Genomic DNA, 12563 nt, shown 5'->3' on the forward strand with positions numbered 1-12563 from the left:
GATCCTTGAATAAAGCCTCCATTTTGGCCCGCCCCTCCTCACAAACCTCAGATTGGTATAACTTAGAGTACAATCTCTGGAATGACACATTAATCTTTTTGGAGTCACATGTTCGATTCCCAGACCCTTCCCTAATCACCGTAATGGCTTGAGGGGCGCTCCTTTTCTTGGCGAGATGTGCTAAATATTTACCAGGCCTGTCACCATGATCATATAACCTTTGCTTTGCAAAAGTAAGCTCGTTCTTTGCTGTCTGCGTGAGTATGGAATCCAATACAGACAGCAACACCATAATCCTCTGTAACTTGATCAATGCCTGTCACAGTAAACCTGCTCAACTGCCTTCAACCGTGCTTCGAGGAGACATTGCCGCTCACCCTTCTGCCGCCTCCTACTGGCAGAGTAGGGAAGAACTAACCCCCTGGCATCGGCTTTGGCAGTTTCCCAAAGGACAGGTGGGCTACTAACCGAGCCTGAGTTAATGTCGAGGAACGCCTGAAATTCCCAAGAGAAATGCTCCACAAAATTATTGCTTGAACCCACTCTAACGGAATTCATTTTCACCAACGGGTCCACTGGAGTGTGATCAGAGATGGTAATATTACCGATCGTACAAGGTGCCACCAAGCCCAGGGTTGCCACGGGGATTGAAAAAAAATCAATCCTGGTGTGACATCTGTGTGGATTGGAAAACAAAACCGTAAAATCCCTGCCTGTAGGGTGGAGACACCTCCAGATGTCCACCAACCCTCACTCCACACACAGATCCACTAATTGTTTAGTTTGTACAGAGGGGATCGGGGAGAGGGGGGTGGCCTTTGGGCAACCTCTGTACTGTGGGATCCATGAGACAGTTAAAATCTCCCTCTTTAATGATATGCTGGGACTTGAGACTGATCAGTTTAGAGAACACATCTATCAGAAATTTGAGGGAATGAGCTGGAGGGCAATAAACATTTAAAACATCATATTCTAACCCATTGATCAGGGGTTTGAGTATTACAAACCTCCTGTGTGTGTGTGTCTTTAACACATTCTAGTAACTTAACTGGGAGATTCCTCCTCACCAATACAGCCACTCCCCTCCTTCTGGTGTTAAATGATGTGAAGTAAACCTGACCAAAGCCATTCTGCTGTAGTCTCAAATGCTCCCTGTCATCAAAGTGCGTCTCCTGTAACAAAGGAATATCCACTTTCTCCTTTCTAAGACTCAAAAGTACCTTCTTCCTCTTAATTGGTGAGTGACTCCCAATTAGACTGTCGTGTCCAACAAAGGAAGTCAGGAAATGTCTCATTGAAGAAGAGAGAGTGTATAAAGAGGCCAAGAGCACTGGGAAATCAGAAGGTTGGGAAGACGACAAAAACAAACAGAGGATAACAAAGACATAGAAATAGGAAGGAGAGGATCAAATATGAAGGTAAGCTCGCCAGTAATATTAGAAATGATTGTTAAAGTTTCTTTCAATACAAAAGAAACAAACGAGAGGCAAAAGTAGAAATTGGGCCGTTCCAAATTGATGCAGGAAGACTCGTGAAGGGAGATAAGGAAATGGCTGAAGAACTTGGTACTTTGTGTCAGTCTTCACAGTGGAAGACATGAGTAATATCCCAACAATTAAGGAGAAACAGGGGGCAGATTTGAATATGGTAGCCATTACAAAAGAGAAAGCTAAAAGGTCTAAAAATCGATAAATCTCCTGGCCTGGATGAGCTACATCCTAGAATCCTGAGGGAGATGGCTAAGGAAATAGCGGAGGCGTTGGATGTAGACTTTCAAAAATTACTGGAGTCAGGAAAATTCCCAGATGATTGGAAAATCGCTGTTATAACCCCCTTGTTCAAGAAAGGGTCACGACAAAAGATGGAAAATTATAGGCAGATGAGCCTAATCTCGGTGGGAGGTAAAATCCTTGAAACCATTGTTAAGGATGAGAGTTCAAAATTCTTGGAAGTTCATTGTCCGGTTAGAACAAGTCAGCATGGATTTAATAAGGGGAGGTGTGCCTGACAAACCTGTTAGACTTATTTGAAGAGGTAACAAGTAGGTTATACCAGGAAAACCCAGTGGAAGTTATCTACCTAGATTTCCAAAAGGCCTTCGATAAGATGCCTCATGGAAAAAACAAAACTTTGGAATTTTGACATTTCTGAAAACTTCTGTATCGTTGTGAAAAATAAAGGCATTTTCCACTTGGGCAGGAACTGATCTGTGTTTATTGTCAGGCACCAAGACGGTCTGAGAATTGAAAGAACGATGTGATAATGTGTCAGAAAGACCTTAGACTGTGTTGTTTCTCTGTTACACTTTGGCAGCAACTGCCCGTTACTTTAGTGCGTCCCTCAGTGTGTAGTTACTGATCTTGGAATGTACTAGGCTGTAGCGATTATTTGAGGTCACCTGTTTCCAAGGGCACTCATACACTGCTCCTGTGTGGCCTAAAGGATAAGGCACTGGCCTTCTACGTGAGGGATTGCAGATTCACTTCCCCTCTCTGGTGTTCCATTTTTAAGCCTGGTCTTTGCAGTGGCTGATTTTCATCCCATGTCAACTTCATCTCAATCCAAATTAACTCGATTTTTCAACCTCTTTCACTGTGCCTGCATTGAGATTAAGGCAAATGATATTTCATAGAAACGTACACCAGATAATTCCAGGATTTGGGAGATCTTGGGGTGAATTGTCTGAAAGAGATAGCACAGCCACAATGGGCTGAATGCCCACGAAGATCCTCTTATTTGTCCTCAAAGCAGCTTTTTGCAACATCTCCACTTCCACCTTCCCCACTAACTGCAAATATCTTGAAAGTGCTGAACAAAATAACATTGAGCCCTTTGCTATTTTCCTGTCTGCTCCATTTTTCTTAGACTTGAGTTGTGCAAAGTTGGAGTTTGGTTGATTTCTCATCTATCCGTTTGGGGAGAAATGGGAGGTGAGATTAATTTATCAAGCAGCCAACAATTGAGCATGAGATGGAAGAGGTAAAAAACAATCAGTGAGAGAAAAACACTCAGAAACGCACAGTATGAGCAGTCAGGATGCAGTATTTAAAGGGTGTGATTTTCAGCCCTGCTGTGCTGCCCCAGTGGCCTAATGGATAAGGCACTGGCCCCCTAAACCCAGGATTATGGGTTAGAGTCCCATCTGGGGTACCTGCCATTTCCTTGCCTATCTTTCATCAACTTTATTTCAAATCTACATTGGAAAAATCTCCATGTCTACATTCAGTTGATGGGAAGTGGTGCACAAGATATTCGGGAATCTGCAGGATATTGGGGTGAGTTGTCTGGGTGGGATGGGCTGAATGGCCTGCTCCCACCCCACTCAAGGGCTTCTCTGAATACGTTTGGACCAGATGGTTAGAGTTCCATTGCAGGGCCAGGTCAAGGCTTTGTTAAGGACTGTCATATAGATGAGTTTTTCTACCCTCCTGTCCCTGACCTTCCAGACAGTTCAGTGGCTTAGGCCAATGGGGTCATGAGCTGGGTTTACATCATCCAATGGGGTCACACCAATACCCTTCACTGTTGTCATGCCAGGAGCTATAAAGTGGATAACTCAGGCTGACACTTCTCCAATATACTGGACAAAAACAGTCGCCCAAGGGAGGAATCAAAGCCAGGTCCCTGACACTGTGAGGCAGCAGTGCTACCCACTGAGCCACCATGCCATCCCCAGGAGAATCTCAGCAGGTTTTCAGCCATTGTGACTGTGCTGTCTCTTTCAGGGAATTCAGCCTTAATCCTGCAAATCCCAAAAGACTTGTGTAAGGTCACATGGGACACCACATCCCATCAACTGAATACAGACATGGGGATGTTTGCAAAGTGGATTAAAGATTAACAACACATAAGGAAGAGTCTGACACCCCAGATGGGACTTGAACCCACAATCCCTGGCTTAGGAGGCCAGTGCCTTATCCATTAGGCCACTGGGGCTGCATAGCTAATGTGAAAATGACAGCCTTTAAATACTGCACCCTGACATTTCATTGTGTGTTTTTCTGAGTTTTATTCTCTCACTGCACTCTGGGGATCCAAGATGGCGGTGATCTCGGACGATCATGTTGCAGAGCTCAGTACCATCTCAATATCCTGGGACTCTGAAAAGGTTGTAGAATCCCAGGACACTGTGAAACATCAACGTCCCTGGTGAAGGAGCTCGCGAAATCTCGCGAGATGTTGGGGAAGCAGATAGAGGTGAAGCTGGCCCCGATCTCTATTATGCTGCAGAAGCATGAACAGCAGCTGGGAGACCTGGAAAAGGGGACGGATGAGGTTGAACACAGAGTCACAGCAGTGGAAGCTGATACCAGTTCCTCTAAGGATAGGATCCAAGCATCGGAGGCTGAGGGGTGACCTTACAGAGGTTTATAAAATCATGAGGAGCATGAATAGGGTAAACCGCCAAGGTCTTTTCCCTGGGGTGGGGGACTCCAGAACTGGAGGGCTTAGGTTTAGGGTAAGAGGGAAAAGATATAAAGGAGACCTAAGGGGCAACTCTTTCAGGCAGAGGGTGGTGTGTGTGTGTGGAATGAGCTGCCAGAGGAAGTGGTGGAGGCTGGTACAATTACATCGTTTAAAAGGCACCTGGATGGGTATATGAATAGGAAGAGTTTGGAGGGAGATGGGCCGGGTGCTGGAAGGTGGGACTAGATTGGGTTGGGATATCTGTTCGGCATGGACGGGTTGGACCGAGGGTGAGTTTCTGTGTTGTACATCTCTATGACTCGATGACTGGAAGTGTCAGTCTGAGTAAATCCGTTGTCTAGCTCCTGGCAATGTGACCCCATTGGATGATGTGAACACAGCTCATGACCCCTTTGGCCAAAGCTATGGAACATTCAGGAAGATCAGGGAAAAGAAGGATATGAACACACACCTGGATGCCAGTCCCTTAGAAAAGCCTTGACTGGGATCTGCAGCAGAGCTCTGACCATCTGCTCCAAACTTGTTCATAAAAGCCCTCGAGTGAGGGGGACAAGCCATTCAGCCCATCAAGTCCACACTCAGCCTCTGAACAGCATCCTATCCAGGCCCAATCCCTATCCTCTCACCCTGCATTCCCCAAAGCCAATCCACCGAACCTACACATCTTTGGGCTGTGGGAGGAACACAATGCACTCCGAGTACCCCATGGAGAGAATGTGCAAACTCGACACAAACAGACACCCAAGGGAGGAATCAAAGCCAGATCCCTGACACTGTGAGTCACCATGCCAGCCCCAGGAGAATCTCAGCAGTTCTTTCCCCATTGTGGCTCTGCTGTCTCTTTCAGGCAATTTCGACCCAATCCTGCAGATCCCCGACACCTTTGTGCAAGTTCATGTTGGACAGCACTTCCCATCAACTGAATGCAGACATGGGGATGTTTATAATGTAGATTAGACGTAAAGGTGAAAATGTGTTGGTGGAAAAGCGCAGCAGATCAGGCAGCATCCAAGGAACAGGAGAATCGACGTTTCGGGCGTCAGCCCTTCTTCAGGAATCATGGGACAAAAGTCAGCTACAAAGACTAAGCTTAAAATTTTAGCAGCCCAGAGGGAAATTAACCCCACAATCCCACACTTAGGAGGACAGTGGTTTACCCAATATGCTACTTGGGCACACATAGCCATTTGCCAGTGTAAAGTCTTGGCATCAAGCGAGTGTTACAGCCCAGCATGTTCCAACATCTCAGATGACATGTTGAGGGATACACTAAAGTTTCGGGCAGCTGCTGCCAAGGTGTAACAGGGAAACAACACAGTCTCAGGTCTTTCTGACAAATTATCACATCATTCTTTCAATTCTCAGACCCTCTTGGTGCCTGACAATGAACAGAGATCGGTTCCTGCCCAAGTACAAAATGCCTTTTTGTTCACAACGATACAGAAGCTTTGAGAAATGTCAACATTCCAATGTTTTGTTGGTTCTTATCTCTCTGCATAGACTGTACACAACTGATTTAGAATAAAGGAAAGCATACCAAACGCCTTCTTCACTATCCTATCGATCTGCGACTCTACTTTCAAGGAGCTATGAACCTACACTCTAAGGTCTCTTTGTTCAGCAACACTCCCTGGGACATTCCCATTAAGTGTATAAGCCCAGCTAAGATTTGCTTTCCCAAAATGCAGCACCTCACATTGATCTAAATTAAACTCCACCCATCACTCCTCAGCTCATCGGCCCTTCTAATCAAGATCCCGTTGTAATCTGAGGGAACCTTCTTTGCTGTCCACTACACCTCCAATTTAGGTGTCACCTGCAAACTTACTAATGATACCTCATAATGATACTAACATATATATAAATGACAGAAAGTAGTGGACCCAGCACTGATTCTTGTGGCACTCCATTGGTCACAGGGCTCCAGTCTGAAAAACAACCCTCCACCACCATCCTCTGTCTCCTACCTTTGAGCCAGTTCTATATCCAAATAGCTAGTTCTCCCTGTATTCCATGAGATCTAACCTTGCTGATCAGCCTCCCATGGGGAACCTTGTCGAACGCCTTACTGAAGTCCATATAGATCACATCCACCACTCTGCCCTCATCAATCCTCTTTGTGACTTTTTCAGAAAATTCAATCATGTTTTTGAGTCATGATTCCTCCAGCATTTTTTCTGTTTCAGATTTCCAGCATTCACAGCATTTAGCTTTTATTGGACAGCTTGCCATTTCAATTGGCAATGAAAAACATTTTGTGATTTACACATGAAAGAACTGAAACCAACCTGGTCTTTCTAAAAGATGAGAGACTTCACATACAATCCAAATTTTTTCAATATATAATTTCAGAGACATCACACTGTAAACTTTTGCCATAAATTCTGTATCTTACAATCTTATACTCCACAACCACCTGACGAAGCAGCAGCAGCAGCTCTGAAAGCTAGTACTTTGAGATAAACCTGTTGGACTACAACCTGGTGTTGTCTGACTTTTAACGATGATTATTCGAAACTTGCACAAGGTAATTCCAGGAATTGAGAGATCTTGGGGTGAATTGTCTGAAAGAGACAGCACAGTCACAATGGGCTGAATGCCTGCTATGATTCTGTTGAATTGTCCTCAATGCAGCTTTTTGCAACATCTCCACTTACTCCTTCCTCAGTAACTGCAAATATCTTCAAGGTGCTGCACAAAATAACATTGAGCCCTTTGCTATTTTCTTGTCTGCTCCATATTCCTCAGACTTGAGTTGTGCAACATTGGAATTTGGTTAATTTCTCAACTGTCCGTTTGGGGAAGCGAGATTGATTAATCAAGAAGCCAACAATTGATTGTCAACTTGATTTCTAATCTACTTTGGGAAAATCTCCATGTCTGCATTCAGTTGATGGGAAGTGGTGCACAACATCTTCTTGCACAAGATTTGCAGGATTGAGGTGAATCGTCTGAAAGAGACAGCACAGTCACAATGGCTGAAAACCTGCTGAGATTCTCCTGGGGATGGCATGGCGGCTCAGTGGGTACCACTGCTGCCTCACATTGTCAGGGACCTGGCTTTGATTCCTCCCTTGGGTGTCTGTTTGTGTCGAGTTTGCACATTCTCTCCATGGGGTACTCCGGGTGCTTTGGTTTCCTTCCACGTCCAAAGATGTGCAGGTTCGGTGGAATGGCTTTGGGGAATGCAGGGTGAGAGGATAGGGGTTGGGCCTGAATGGGATTTTTGTTCCCCTGAGAATCCATCACTCCCTTCATTTTCCAAAAAAGCATATTTGTTTGAAATGGGGATAACCACAGAAGAATCCTGCATTACCTGCCTACCTGTCTTACCTTTCCTGGCGTTAACCCATCAATGTGACTATCTGAGACTTTCCCCCTTCCTATAACTGCCATCCATCACATCCCCTTGCTTTTGTAAATACCTCATGGTCTCTAACTGTCTCTCCAACCAATCCATTCGATCTGATTTCTCCAACCAACAGCATTTATTGCAGACATAATCCTCAGTAACTGGTAAACTCTCCCTAAAGCTCCCACATCCGACAAGAAGAGCATATCACTCTACTAAAGCCATTTTTGTTTCTTTCAATCTACAGACCCAGAAAATAGCACTGTCTTATTCCTCTACCAAACACTGCTCCAGGTGAAATTAATACTTATGGCTTATATTTTAAGTTTAATCAAGAGACATAGCTCAATAAAACATATAATCAAGAAAGAACCCACTCTACCCACCACTGCAGACTTACTGTAAGGCCACACGTAAAATATTCACTTGTCTATTTCTGTGCTGTGACCTCCCCCAAACAGGTTCCTCCAGGATTAGTTGTGAATTTCACTGTTTGTTAATTTTCCCAGACACACTCTGAGCAGACTGGTCCTAGTTCCAAAGTGGAATGTATAAAATACTCCATTGACTGCCTGCCTGCATTGACTGCCTGCAGATTGTGCAAATGCAAATTCATCCCGAAGACCTATGTGTGTGTACACGCGTGCATGAGAGAGAGAGTGAGTGACTATAGGCATGTGAGTGTGAGTGTGAAGAAGTATAAGCCTGTGAGCGTGTGTTTATGGGTGTGAGTGTGTGTATATGTGTCTGTCTGTGTGTCTGTGTGTGTGTGTGTGTGTGTGTCTGTGTGTGTGTCTGTGTGTGCGTCTGTCTTTGAGAGAGTGTATAGTGTAGTGGGGTCCCCTGTAGTGTGACATGAGCCCAAGGTCCCAGTTGAGGCCATTCCCATGTGGACCGAACTTGGCTATCAGCTTCTGCTCGGCCACTTTGTGTCGTTGTGTATCCTGGAGTCTCCCTTGGAGGATGGTCACCCGAAGCTCTGAGGGTGAATGTCCCTGACTGCTGAAGTGTTCCCTGACTGGGAGGGGACACCCGTGTCTGGTGATTGTTGCGCGGTGTCCATTCATCTGTTGTCATAGCGCCTGTGCAGCAAAGTCGTCTTGGTCAAACTTGTACATGAAAATATTGGCATCTTGGTGAGGAAGTTAAAATGAACAAAGAGGGGTCAGTTCCATGCTTTGCTTCTCTTTCAGGACACATTGGTGACTCAAGGGTTAAACGTTCCACTACCAAAGGCCTTACTGCAGTATCAACGGAAAGCCTGTCCTCTTACAATACAGACAGAACATCTCAGTCAGGGGGGAGGCTGACTGTATCTCAGAAATAGAGCCGAGTGGAGCCACACATGTGGATTCCCCCTGTAGTCCTGGACAGAGGGATTTGCCCTTTCCACACAAGACTGCTAGCCTTGGCCACAACCCTGTTAAACTGCCTCCCACTCCCATTGTCTTCCTTCCCCTCCATATTACCATAGGGATGTGAATCCCCCATTTCCAGCAGGCAAAACCCTTCTGTTATCATCTCTTCACATCAACACATCACCGTGAAGAATATGATAATGAGCTTCTGTAATCTATTCACACGTTAGCACAGGACATCGCTGTTCATCGGGCTTTGTAAATTGATAATTACCTGCTTGAAACTATGTTTAATACAATCGCCCATGTGACTGATAACCCTTTTGTTTAATTCCTATAAAAGATACTGTCTCTGTGTGTAGGGCAGAGATTCATGGAGAAGTCTCATTCCAAGTAGACTCATGGCGACCTTTGGGGACATTTTGAATCTCTCGCCAACTGTCCGATAATAAAGCATCCACCATTGTACAGAAACCTGTGTCGTCTGGATTTGTGGAACAAAGTGGACTGGCACGAGGGGTCACAGTTTGAAGATATTGGGAGAAAGGTATAGAGGGAATGTCAGAGGAAGGTTCTTTACGCAGAGAGTTGTGGATGCATGGAATGCGTTGCCAGTGGTGGTGGTGGAAGCAGAGTCATTCGGGACATTGAAGCGACTGCTGGACATGCACATGGATAGCAGTGAATTGAGGGGTGTGGAGGTGAAGTTATTTTATTTTACATTAGGATTAATCCACGGCATAACATTGTGGGCCAAAGAGCTTATTCTGTGCAATACTTTTCTATGTTCTATGTTCTAAAATATATATCAACAACAGTACTCTGTTAAAAATCACTGTGCCTACGTTGAGCTTATGCAAATGATGTGTAATAGAAACTTGCACAAGGTAATTCCAGGATTTGAGAGATCTTGGGGTGAATTATCTGAAAGAGACAGCACAGCCACAATGGGCTGAATGCCCACTAAGATTGTGTTGATTTGTCCTCAGTGCTGCTTTTTACAACATCTCCACTTCCTCCTTCCCCACTAACTGCAAATATCTTGAAAGTGCTGCACACAATAACATTGAGCCCTTTTCCTTCTGCTCCATTTGCCTCAAACTGTAGGTTTGCAAAGTTGGAGTTGAGTTGATTTCTCGACTGGGAGAAAGTGAGCACTGCAGATGTGAGAGATCAGAGTCAAACTGTGTGGTGCTGGAAAAGTACAGCTGGTCAGGTGGCATCCGAGGAGCAGGGGAGTCGATGTTTCGAGTATAAGCTCTTCAGGCCTATGCTCGAAACGTCGACTCTCCTGGTCCTCGGATGCTGTCTGACCGGCTGTGATTTCTCTAATGTCCGTTTGGGGAGAAATGGGAGGCAAGATCAATTTATCAAGCAGTGAACAATTTAGATTGAGATGGAAGGGGTAAAAAAACAAGCAGGAAGGATATAAATCTCAGAAAAACACACTCTGAGCGGACTCGGAGCAGTATGTAAAAGCTGCCATTTTTCACACATCCATGCCACCCCAGTGGCCTAATGGATAAGGCACGGGCCTCCTATGCCCGGGATTGTGGGTTCAAGTCCCATCTGGGGTGTTAGCCTTTTAACCCCAGTCTTCATGACTGACCTTTGTCCGAGGTCAAGTCGATTTCTCACCTCCCCAAGAAAAGTCCCCAGGTCTGTATTGGGTTGGTGGGAAATTGTGACAGAAAAACACTGAATTTTCAGGGTATGCAGGATATGGGGGTGAATTCCCAGAAAGAGACAGCACAGTCACAATGGCTGAAAACCTGACACTTCTCCAATATACAACCCTCAGTCTGGTTGGAACTGGTTCTTCTTGAATCTTTGTAACTCTTTGATCTTATCTGCACTGTTCTCTGGAGCTGATAGCTGCTGTTTAATTTAGTTTGGCCAATTTTCTATCAGGTCAAGTATCTCCATCTGAGGATCAATTGAGAATGCCTGATTTTGTTGCCATGGTCATGTGACCACACAGGATTGAGATCAGCTGCACAGTGAAGGTTTCAACAAAACCAATACCCCAAATAAGACTTGAGCCCATACTCTCTGGTTTAGGAAATTAGTACCTTACCTATGAGGTCACTGGGGCTCCAACAGATAGAGCTACCAATCTATGGACAAAGTAACTTCTGTTTCGGTTGTGTTGGTGTCAGTCTAAGCTATATTCTGTCAACATTACCAGCTGAACCCCAGATTACCTGCATGTTTGGTATTTATGATAAGGTCCAATATGTCAATGGAAATGATTGAAATCTGGGTGTTCAAGGTTGGAACTGATGGGGCTGTGGCTATGCATTTGGGCCTTTACCTTTCTTAGTCAAGGTATTGAATACAATTGCAAGGAGGCTATGATGGGGATGTGAGGTAGTTAGGCCATCGTTGGAGAACTTGGAGTGCCACATCCACAGATTGGACAAACATTTGTGGGAAGGCAACTGCTGAAAATCACCAGGCTCTGAGTCAGAGTCGGGGTTCACCAACAGAGTTTATTGTCCAAGGAAATCCCGGAGCTCCGGGGAGAGAGCAGCTCCAACAGCACAGTGGTCAGCTGTGATTCTTCTCTCAACCCGGAGCACATGGTCAAGATACTGTTATACATTTTGTGATATAATAGTTCAGTGATGAGGTTATTGTCTCTGTAACATGGCTTGTTTATTGTAAACATTGCAGAATCCTTGATCGTTTCGGTGCAATTATTGTCAGTTCCAGCATGGCCTTTGTTAATTTCAGTGCAGTTGTTGTCAGTTTCAGCGTCTGCGCGGAGGTCCGTTGCTGTAGTAATGGGCGCTAATCGCTCTTCCTGAGAAGGCCTAATACTGCAGCCCTGGCTATTATCACTCTGTATTGAGGCTGTATCTAACAGTTAGCATTTCTATCAAAGGTGTTGTCTGACCCAGACCCTTCGGCGGGCAGTGTATATTATTCATGTGTATTGTCTCTCCCATCCGCCTTAAACTAATCAACTCGGTTGTGAGTGCATTGTGCTGGCATTCTGGTGCCCCCAGGCAGTGTCTGTGTTTGCTCTGCTATCTCTCCATATTGTGGTCTGGGGGCCATCTTGTGTGCCAAGTGGCCAACTTATGGCTCAGCAGCCATCTTTTGTGTTCGTGTACCTAGTGTCTCCCTGCACCATGCCATTTCCCACTTCACTTTGTGGTCAAGGAGGCGAGGGTATTAACTGGAACAATCCATGTTGGGCCATTGGAATCTCCTTCCTGTCCCGATATAGGGCTGGCTCTCTTCCACAAAGGGGGGTCTCGCAAGTTCAGGCAGATCTTCTCTCTCTCTCCAGATTTTTGTTTATTTACAAACGTACTTTATTCATGAAAAATCAAATAGAAATGCACACAAAGGTTCTAAATCAGTTGTGTACAGTCTATGCAGAGAGAAAAGAACCAACAAAACACTGGAATTTTGAC

At 45.1% G+C, this 12563-nt stretch overlaps 2 non-coding genes across 2 annotated transcripts; one reads left to right on the plus strand and one right to left on the minus strand.

The window, feature by feature from the left end:
* Positions 1-3863: 3863 nt before the first annotated feature.
* trnar-ccu (transfer RNA arginine (anticodon CCU)) lies at positions 3864-3936 on the minus strand. The gene has a single exon. It is a non-coding gene; the product is annotated as a tRNA-Arg (tRNA).
* Positions 3937-10642: 6706 nt separating this feature from the next.
* On the plus strand, positions 10643-10715 carry trnar-ccu (transfer RNA arginine (anticodon CCU)). The gene has a single exon. It is a non-coding gene; the product is annotated as a tRNA-Arg (tRNA).
* The last annotated feature ends 1848 nt before the right edge of the window (positions 10716-12563 follow it).

This window comes from Chiloscyllium punctatum, chromosome 18 (assembly GCF_047496795.1).
Source record: "Chiloscyllium punctatum isolate Juve2018m chromosome 18, sChiPun1.3, whole genome shotgun sequence".
Taxonomy (NCBI): domain Eukaryota; kingdom Metazoa; phylum Chordata; class Chondrichthyes; order Orectolobiformes; family Hemiscylliidae; genus Chiloscyllium; species Chiloscyllium punctatum.